The sequence below is a fragment of the Pezoporus flaviventris genome, unplaced genomic scaffold, assembly GCF_033815535.1.
Source record: "Pezoporus flaviventris isolate CSIRO_AGI_PZ_B2104156 unplaced genomic scaffold, CSIRO_AGI_Pfla_v1 ptg000001l, whole genome shotgun sequence".
Taxonomy (NCBI): domain Eukaryota; kingdom Metazoa; phylum Chordata; class Aves; order Psittaciformes; family Psittacidae; genus Pezoporus; species Pezoporus flaviventris.
Genome location: NW_026892549.1, coordinates 25,038,140 through 25,047,164, shown reverse-complemented (window position 1 = coordinate 25,047,164; position 9,025 = coordinate 25,038,140).

Below are 9,025 nucleotides of genomic sequence, written 5' to 3'. Positions count from 1 at the left end.
GGTCTTGCATAGCTGCAGCCATCTGTCCTGATTGCTAGTTCCTGCTTGAACAAATTTTAATGTTGGTGCAAAACTCAACCCATTTTGTTACCTTTCTTTGCATCTGCGCTTACAGAGGTCATTATTTTCCATACACTCTGGCAAGGTCCGTTTGTTCAATATAGCTCAGACTAGGGAAAGCCTGCTGAACTAGGCCTTGTCTCTGTCATAACAAGGATTTGTCATGGGATCTGTGGTTATTTCCTGAGGCTAATTCATTTGATTAATATATGTGGCATCAAATTATACTTTCTGTGTGTTATCATGAGGAGACTGGGAACCTTCTTTCTTGCGTAATCTGTACAAGTAGAGAAAGCATAATTGTTTAATCAGGGAGCCTAAGATAGTCACTAATATCCCCAGTATGAAAGTGTATGACTAGCTAGGGATATTGATTCCATATACGGCAATGGCCCACATTAATGCTGATGTGTGTTCAGGAAGCACTAGGCCTTTATAACCATTGATGTCTGTTCCTCTAGCTGAACTGTCTACCTCTAGGAAATGCATCTGGTAGCCTTTACCTCAAGTCCTTGATGAGGACATGGTTGCATATTGGACCACACCCTCAGATGGTATGAACTATTATCGCTTTTTTGGTCTTTGCACAGATTTCTCCGATTTCCTGCTTCTGAACTGTATATATGAGGTGTCCCTGCCCATGGCAGGGGGGTTGGAACTAGATGATCTTAAGGTCCTTTCCAGCCCTAACTATTCTATGATTCTATATCATCTCTACTAAGTAAAGTGCCATTAGATGTAGTTACTTCGTGACCTGAAAGCATGTTATCAATATGCCAGGACATCTGACTTAGTTATTGTTCTATCTGTCTCCATAAGCACATCTGTTTCTGTGTGGGTGCCTGAAAATCGTGGGAATGCGTCAAACCAAATAACTGTTCTTTAGGGGCAAAACACTATTTACAAAATACAGAATGATTTGTCTCACTGTGTGTGCAAAGCTTGCTGAGCTTTCAGCCTTGCTGAGCAGAAGAAAGGGTCCTATTTTCCTTGTTGTCCTCACTTCCTAACGAGCTAGAACTGAGTGAATCCCAAACAGATGCTTATATTGCATTGCAAATAGTTTTCCTCGGTTTGATCTGTGTTAATATTACTCACAGTTCATTTCATTTTGTGTGGACGGACTAGTGTGATTAGCCACATTGAGATTTATGGGTGTGGTGAACTGAGCTGCATTACTTTGCATGTTTTTTAGGTGCAAATGGTATGGTTGTTAATACAACCTCATGTTCTAAATGAAGTGTCTTATCATGATGCTTTGCTCCTTTTACTAATAGCTGTATTATTCTGTTCACTTAGGTAGAGACTGTTCACAGGTTCTTTTTCTCAGACAAATAATGCTGGAAACCTTTAAAAAACAATGAGTCATCTCAGATATTGCATGATCTTAGATAATCAGCTTTAACAAACACGGAATGATACATAGAATAATAGGTGAAGATCCTCACGGCTGTCAGCTACACTGAGGGGTCGCCATTTTCTTGCTATGAAGAATTTGAGGAAGATGTGGCCAGCATGACTGTGTGTGGGCTATAACAGGTTTGTCATCCTCCAGTATGAGAATTCCAGAAACCTCTGAAGTTGTTTCATCCCTGCAAACAGACCAGTCCTCATGTGGAGGCTTCAGATTCTTTGCTCAATTTCTTCATGCATGTGACTTTCAAGAAATGTATCTGTCACTTACTGAACTTAATCAAACAAAATCTCTTTATCTTGCAGTATACTGAACCATACCAATATACTGGGGGTCTAACATCCCAAGTCTACAGTGTGACAGCTGGCGCTATTATCACAGAAGCCCAAGTCTGGGGCTAGGCCCTCAGTGTTAAATGAACTACAAGAGAAAAAAAAAAAAGAAAAAAGAAAAGAAAGGAGTTGTTCCTTCTCCTGAGCATTATGTCAGCAATCTACCGGTCTGTTACAAGCATGTCAGCATAAATGGTTGCCAAAGTGCTGTGCACAATGCTAACAGCCTCTTCTCCCTACTGGAGAATAGAACTTCCTCTGCAGACTCATGTGACAAAAGGGAAGGAGCCTGAGGGACAAGCCTGGAAGCTGCACACATGGGTCTCATGGACCCCCTGGTTCATTGTTAAAAGGAGTCTGGATGATTCAGTGTAAAGCACAACAGAGTCATGCTAAATAGAAATATAAGATCAAACTCTGTCAAAAACAGAATTGGGAGCCCTGAAGATATAACACCCTGTCCTTTATACAATTAATTACTGTCAGAAAAGACCATCAGTCTTCTGGAAGACTCTTGTTTACCTGAATATAAGGGGCTCCTTGACATACTGTTGTAACTGTAGGGCAACATGAATAGGAAACTGGCCACTATTGACTGCTCTGGAATGATGGCCTGACAGACTGGGATGATTCTGGAAAAGCCTGACTACACAGCTTTGTTTGTATTCTTCATATCTGGCCTCTATTGTCTTCCTTTCACTGTGGCTGAAAGTATGAATATAGATGAATGGAAAACTTGCTGAATCACTTGGTATTCAAGCAAGCTATTGAGCATTAAAGTATTTTATATCTTGTAAATATTGCCAGAGGAAAATGGGAGCCTTATGTCACTTCTTAAGTAATTAAAAAAAAAAAAAATAAAAAAAAATCTCCCACGTCTCAGACCCATGTCTAAAATGGTGTTTTAATGCATTTTTATTTTTTTTCTTCTTCCCACAAGCCAGTCTGACAGTGCTACTTAATCATCCTTTTTCCAGCTCTGGCTGAATGCAGTCAAAGACCAAAGTGGATGAGGCCAAACAGGTCTAGACCATCATTACCATCTGGGATCCCAACCCTCTTTGTTAAGGGACTAGAGAAGGTGGAAAGCCATGGAAAACTGGCAGAACTGCCCTCTTCTGTTTTCTACTTGGGGAAAGGGTCCATCTCCCTTTGGTCAGTCGTCCAATCTGGTTTCTCATCAGTGTCTTGTAGTCTCTTCATCCAGCTGCAAACAACTATTTTGGATAGACAAATTCCACTTAAAACAGAAAGGGATCCTGCCACTGCAAATTGTCCTTCCTGAGAAACTTTCCAAGCTCAGGCAAATCTGAAGAGCTTTCTGCTGTTTCGTTCTATATGTTGTGCGTTGGACACAGATATCCTTGGAAAATCCTGTCATACTGTGGGAGTTAGCAACAGAGAAAAGAGAGCTTGAAGTCAGTAATGACCCACTAAATGCGTTGTTCAACAGTTAGGCTTGAATGGTTCCTGATCTGGCTTTTTCTGATCTGGCTTTTGCCAGTCAGGTTATGTGACTTGTCATTGATCAGGCAGTTAAGCAACACAGCTGAGTTAATGCAACAACACCCTGTCTCTCTGTCTCCCTGTCTACAGGGCCAAAGATTCCTGTGCAGCATTTTGTGTTATTCTCCTTCACCAGTGTTCCCAGCTGTTGCGTGATATGATGGGAAAGCAGTGATGCTTAGGCTTTATTTGCTTTTATTTTCAATTTTTGTGTAGCTTGGAGTCCATCTTTCAGAGAAGTAACTGGGGATCCTTGTCTATGAGGCTCCTTGGAGCAAAGCTGTGTAGGAGTTGAGGATGAGAGTAACCTGTCAGGGCCCAGAAGGACAGTAGAATGAAGAGGATTAACTTTTGCTGCCACTATGACTCAGTAAAAGGCTTTTTTTTTCTTTTCCTGTTTTCTTTTTTAAACACTTGTAGGTGGTAACATCCTACTTTCCATTAAACTGCTAACAGTGACTCATTCTAGAGTAAATCCTTTCATGCTCTAGTTTGTGTGTAATATTTAGTATTGTCTTTGCTGCAGCTTAGGCCTGAGATCATGCCAGGTGCTTGTGATAGTTGTTTTCTTAAATCCTCCACCACACTGAAAGTGTGGGTTGTATGTTGTGGGGCTGGGTTGTTTTGTTTGGGTTTTGTATTGCCTTTTTTTTTTTTGCTATAGAATGCAAGGGCAACATAGACCTGAGGTAAGGAAGGTAGTGCAAGCAACAAACAATTGTTACTGATGCTAAAAAATAATCAGCAAACAGCCTGAAGACTACAAACAGGACATTACACAACAGATATTGGATAATGGGAGCCTGGGGAGTGTAAAATACTGAAAGTGGAGAGCTCATAACTCACAGGACATGTTTTGTGCTCTATCTTGGGTATGCTATCCAAGAGTGGCTGATACGCTTCAGACCTTTTCTTTTAAGACCTAACCATTCTATAGGAGAAATAGTGTTTTCTCTATTTTGGGGTGTAATTTCTAGTTCCTAGTAGATACCAGTTCTCTCAGTGCAGCACAATTAAATATGTTGTCCTTTTAAAATGGTTGGGTTTTGTGATGTGGATAGTTGGTGTTATTGCACATCCGTTGAGACCACAGTGAAAGGCTCTTTAAATAGTAAAATGGAAATTGGCTGAAGTTCATTGGAAACACTTCCACAGAAAAGCCACTTTGAGAACTAGCTTAGATGCGGTCAGTTCCTGTTGTATTTCCTTACAGGCCACATTTTCTTCCATTTTCAGTGCTTTAAAGAGAACTTTGTCTGCAGAGCTAGCTGAAAGGACAACTTGATGTAAGAAAGTTCTGTCCAGGATGAGTTCATGGAGGTAGGCACGGAAACATTTGGTGCAAATTAAAATGCGATCAGCTGAAGATTTCTTCAGGGAGGTATCAGACTTGCACAGTTTGTTTGATTCAAACGAAGAGGCTTGATGTAAAGTATCCCATCTACAGAAATAGACCTTTAAAACGCAAGTTACTGCATTAAAACTTTTCTGGAAGAAACAGTTCTGTTAAAACAATGCTATAAAAATCTTTTCTTCTCTGTCCTTGCTCATTTTAAAAGCATATTATTTCTTATACCCAGCTGATGAAGTGAAGGGACAAACTTCTGAACAATGTTATTGTAACTGCATTACATGGTATTTTCTGAGGAATTGCTCTGTGGCTTTTAAGGACCCCCGTAAACCTCTAAGAGGCGAGAGTAAAGCCTTTTTCAAGTCTAGTTTTATGATGTCGACTGTCTCTGCGCCAGTCTACTTGTGTTTCATTCCCTTTTTCTGCAGTGGAAATCCTGATGTAGCTGGTCTTAATAAGGAAATGGTCTTGAAATCATCTAATGGGAGTACTGTTGAGGTAGCACAGTTTGAAGAAAATAAACTGTCTATTTAAACCCCTTCCTTGTCCAACTGTGAGTCCTTTCAAGAGTCCTAAGATAAGTGTATCCATGACAGACTCAGTCTTAATTTCATGCAGCTAGCAGTTGACTACTGTGGTACATAGGCTGCAGGCAGAGTGTGAAGGTTGAGTCTCTTCTATAGGAGCAGCTCAGCCTCTTAGCATGCTCCTTCATAGTGGTGTATGTAGGGTAAACTTGTTGGAGACCCCTTCAATTTTAAGAAGTGGGTTTTGTGCATTGTTGGAGCTTTGGATTTGTGTTTGCATGTTTACACATTATCACATCATTAGCTTAGACAGAGTTATACAACTATTCCTTATCTTTCCATCCTTTAAAAGATTTGCCTAAGTTTATTGTCTTTTGATAAAATGTCTTCCTTTCATTCTTAGGTTTCAAAGGGATTGTCCTACTTCAAATACCTCTTTTCAATCTGCATAATTATTAAGGGTTGTACTTATTCTTTTAATTATTTTCCACCTGTGAGGTTTCTGGGGACATTTTGCTACTACAATGAATCCCAGAGCCTTCCTATGTAGGAATCGGTAGTGTTTTTTATAATATAACCTTAGAGTCAGTATTTTATGAGTAAAAATATGATTGTATCTGAATGCTTTGGAAAAGAGCCCAGTACATTGAGCTTCCCGTTCTCAGCACCGATCATTTGAAAAAAGGCATCAAAATCTGAAGCTCAGTCAGGTGTGTATGTTTGTCAGAAGTCAACACACATGTAAATTTGCCATATGTTACTCGTATATGTATTCTAGGGAATGTTAACAGAGGTTTTAAAGTGCCCTTAGGGTCTTGCATTTGTGCGTGCCTGTTTCTCTCATCTAAAGCTGTCCAAGTGCTAATTTACCTAGGCTTCTGTCCTGACTACCTTTTTAACAGGTTTGCGCTACAAGTATTGATCCATCTTCAGCAGCTGTGATGAGTCTTAACTTGTCTCTGTATGCAGGCATGATGTCTGTCTTGTCAGACCTCTCCAAGGGAACTGCCTGCCTCTGTAGTGTTTAGGTTTTTCCTTGGCATTGGTCCCTTCCCATTTGTTCTAATACCTGAAAAATGATATTTTGAAAAGAGATGAGGGAGAGGGGGGGTAGAGGAGGGGAGGATAAATACTGCAAAATATATGATGGAATTGGGATAAACATTTTGTAGAAGGCATATGTACTTTATGCATTTAATGGAGATTATTATGATCAATTTTTTTCAAAACCTTTTAAAGAACCTTGCACTTCTATTGTAGTATTATGTATCTTGAGAGTGAAGCTTTATCCTTGTTTTCTGTGTAAGAGTCAGCAGTCCCTATAGTGCTATGGAATATTGTGCCGTAAGAGAATATATCCATTGTAATCAGCCCTAGGTACTGAAGAATGTATTGCTATCCTTTGAAATCAATATTAGTATGGATTGATGGTGGTATAAGAAAGAATAAACTCTAGCCCCATCAGTTCAAACTCTAAGGAAGATAATCAAAGGGAAATACAGCAGAGAAATCTTAGTTTTGTTATATGTGATATCAAGCTAAAGATCTTCAAAAGCACTGCTTGATTTGCTTGAATGTTTGTGGATTGCTTCAATATGCCACCTATTAGTTACTGATTAATTCCCAAGCCATCCTTTATAACTATCACTATCTTATGACTCAGTTTATTCTTCTCACCTTATTCTTCTCATTTTTCTCAAGCCTACACATGGCACTGCAATACTGTAAAAGGCGCAAAAATTTACATAACAGAGTGGTAAGTGTATTTGTCCTTCTAGAACATACTCTACTGCAGCACAAGTACCTTGTAGTGTAGAAATTGCCATAGTAACTACTCATTCCTTATTGATTAGATGGATAAAAATTCTCATAATATACAAGCAGAGTAACTTGCTGGTGTATGGCTTCAGGCTACCCCTGTAGCAACTGTTACTTATGCATTCTCTCCCTTTTCTGCATGTAGGAGGTTTTTTTGGTTTTAATGAATTAGCATTCCCTGGATTAGACCACAAAGCAGCCTTGTTTATTTATTTATTTTACTCTCCCCTGCCCAAGTGGAGCTTAAATTTTAAGTTAAACTTGACATGCAGCTCATAAGGCGGAATATTAACTTGTGTTGGTTTGTTACTGGATCAGGACAGCTAGATTTCACCTCAATGTGAAATCTGGAAGGAAAAAGGTGAAGGAAAGAAGAAAGTGCGAGGGGAAGAGCTCTTCCTCAGGGAGAAGGCTTACCGCTTAAGAGCTGACCTCTAATGAGTAAAAGAGAGAATTCTAGTTTGGGAGTTGTGATAAATCTCTTCAAAAAATATTTGAATTGGTTGCCTGAGAAAATGAATCCTGGTTTTATGTTTCTCTAGTAATACTGAAGACATAGCAGTGATCTTCAGCAGTGGCATTGCGAATTCTTACTGAAAGCAGGATTAGGCCTGCAGTGGGTTATAGCTTCTGACAGCTGTCTTGGTTCATGTACTGCAGTTGCTGAGCATATTAGTGTCTCCTGCAATCCTAAAAGATGCCCCAACAAAGCTTCTACCAAGTTTGTTGTAAAAGACAAGCTTTTGCGACTTCTATCAGGAGTCTAAAATTGTGAAGCACTTGGACTTAATTTTACCTGGCATCCTGCCTAACACATTCTTCAAATGTGAAGCATTGGTTTCTTTCATCTTAGATGATTCTCAATAATAACTCTCAACTATTTTTCTTGCACTCTATACCTCTTCTAGAGTCTTTGGTGAGGCCTGCGTGTTAGTTGTGATTACATCTATCCTGTATGATTGTTTCAGAATACTGTTAGTTAGATGTATAGGAGGCTGAAGATTTTAAAGTATTGGGGTTTTTTAGTTCACATCTTCCAAGCTGCTATTACAAATGACATCCATGCAGGCCTTCTTTACTCAACTTGGAGGCTTTTCCCACCCCCCAGAATTAAAAATGCTGGGTTAAGGCATCGTTTTTACATTACGCCACCCTTCAACAACTGTATCTTTTTCCTGCAGCTTGACAGCCTCATTTCAAACTTTGTATGACCTTAAGATTGTTTGAAGCAGATACTAATCCATAGGGCTACAGGAAATGATGCTGCTGTTTCAATAAGCTAGTCCTTTACAGAAAGACTACTCAGGAAAACAATCTTCTCTCTGTAGTAATCTACAAACAAATGGAGGAAACTGGCAGCTGTAGATACCTTCGTCTTTAACAGGAAGAAATAGGCTTGGCTCTTAATCTTTGGTTGGCCTGAATGGTTTTGTGCTTTTGCAAAGACTCCCAGCAGCAGTGGGAAGTTCAGTGTTTAGCATCTCTTGTCCATGTACTGAAATGTGGGAGGTGGGCCCAGAAAGCATCTGGAAAGGTAAACAAGGAAAGAACAGCAGCATGTAGTAGGTGAGGTACGAGCTTATGTTGATGCATTAAGTTCTGGTTTGGTTTGTTGGGTTTTTGTGGTGGTTTTTTTTTTTGAAATTTTTTTTTTTTTTTTTTTTTTAGTATTATGTCACTTTCCCACCCACACAGTCTGAAAGGAAAGCATGGGACCCAAGCGAGCCCAAATTAAGTTTGCGTGGAGCTTTTTACAAAAGACAGACTCAGAATCACTGTCATTCCCGAATTAGCAGCTTGCTGGAGTGGAATGCTGGCTGATGATAACTGTTCTCATGCTGCCTCTGAAGGGCCAGGAAGGGTTTTCAGAACACAGCTCACATGTGATTTTTTTCAGTCATTAATATCTATTTCATTAGGGGTCTGAATCATTGTATTTCCCTGCTGGTGCAGTGACCAGTCTTGGGCAAACATCTCTACTACTTCCGCCATCATGACCGCTTTCATTGTCTCACCG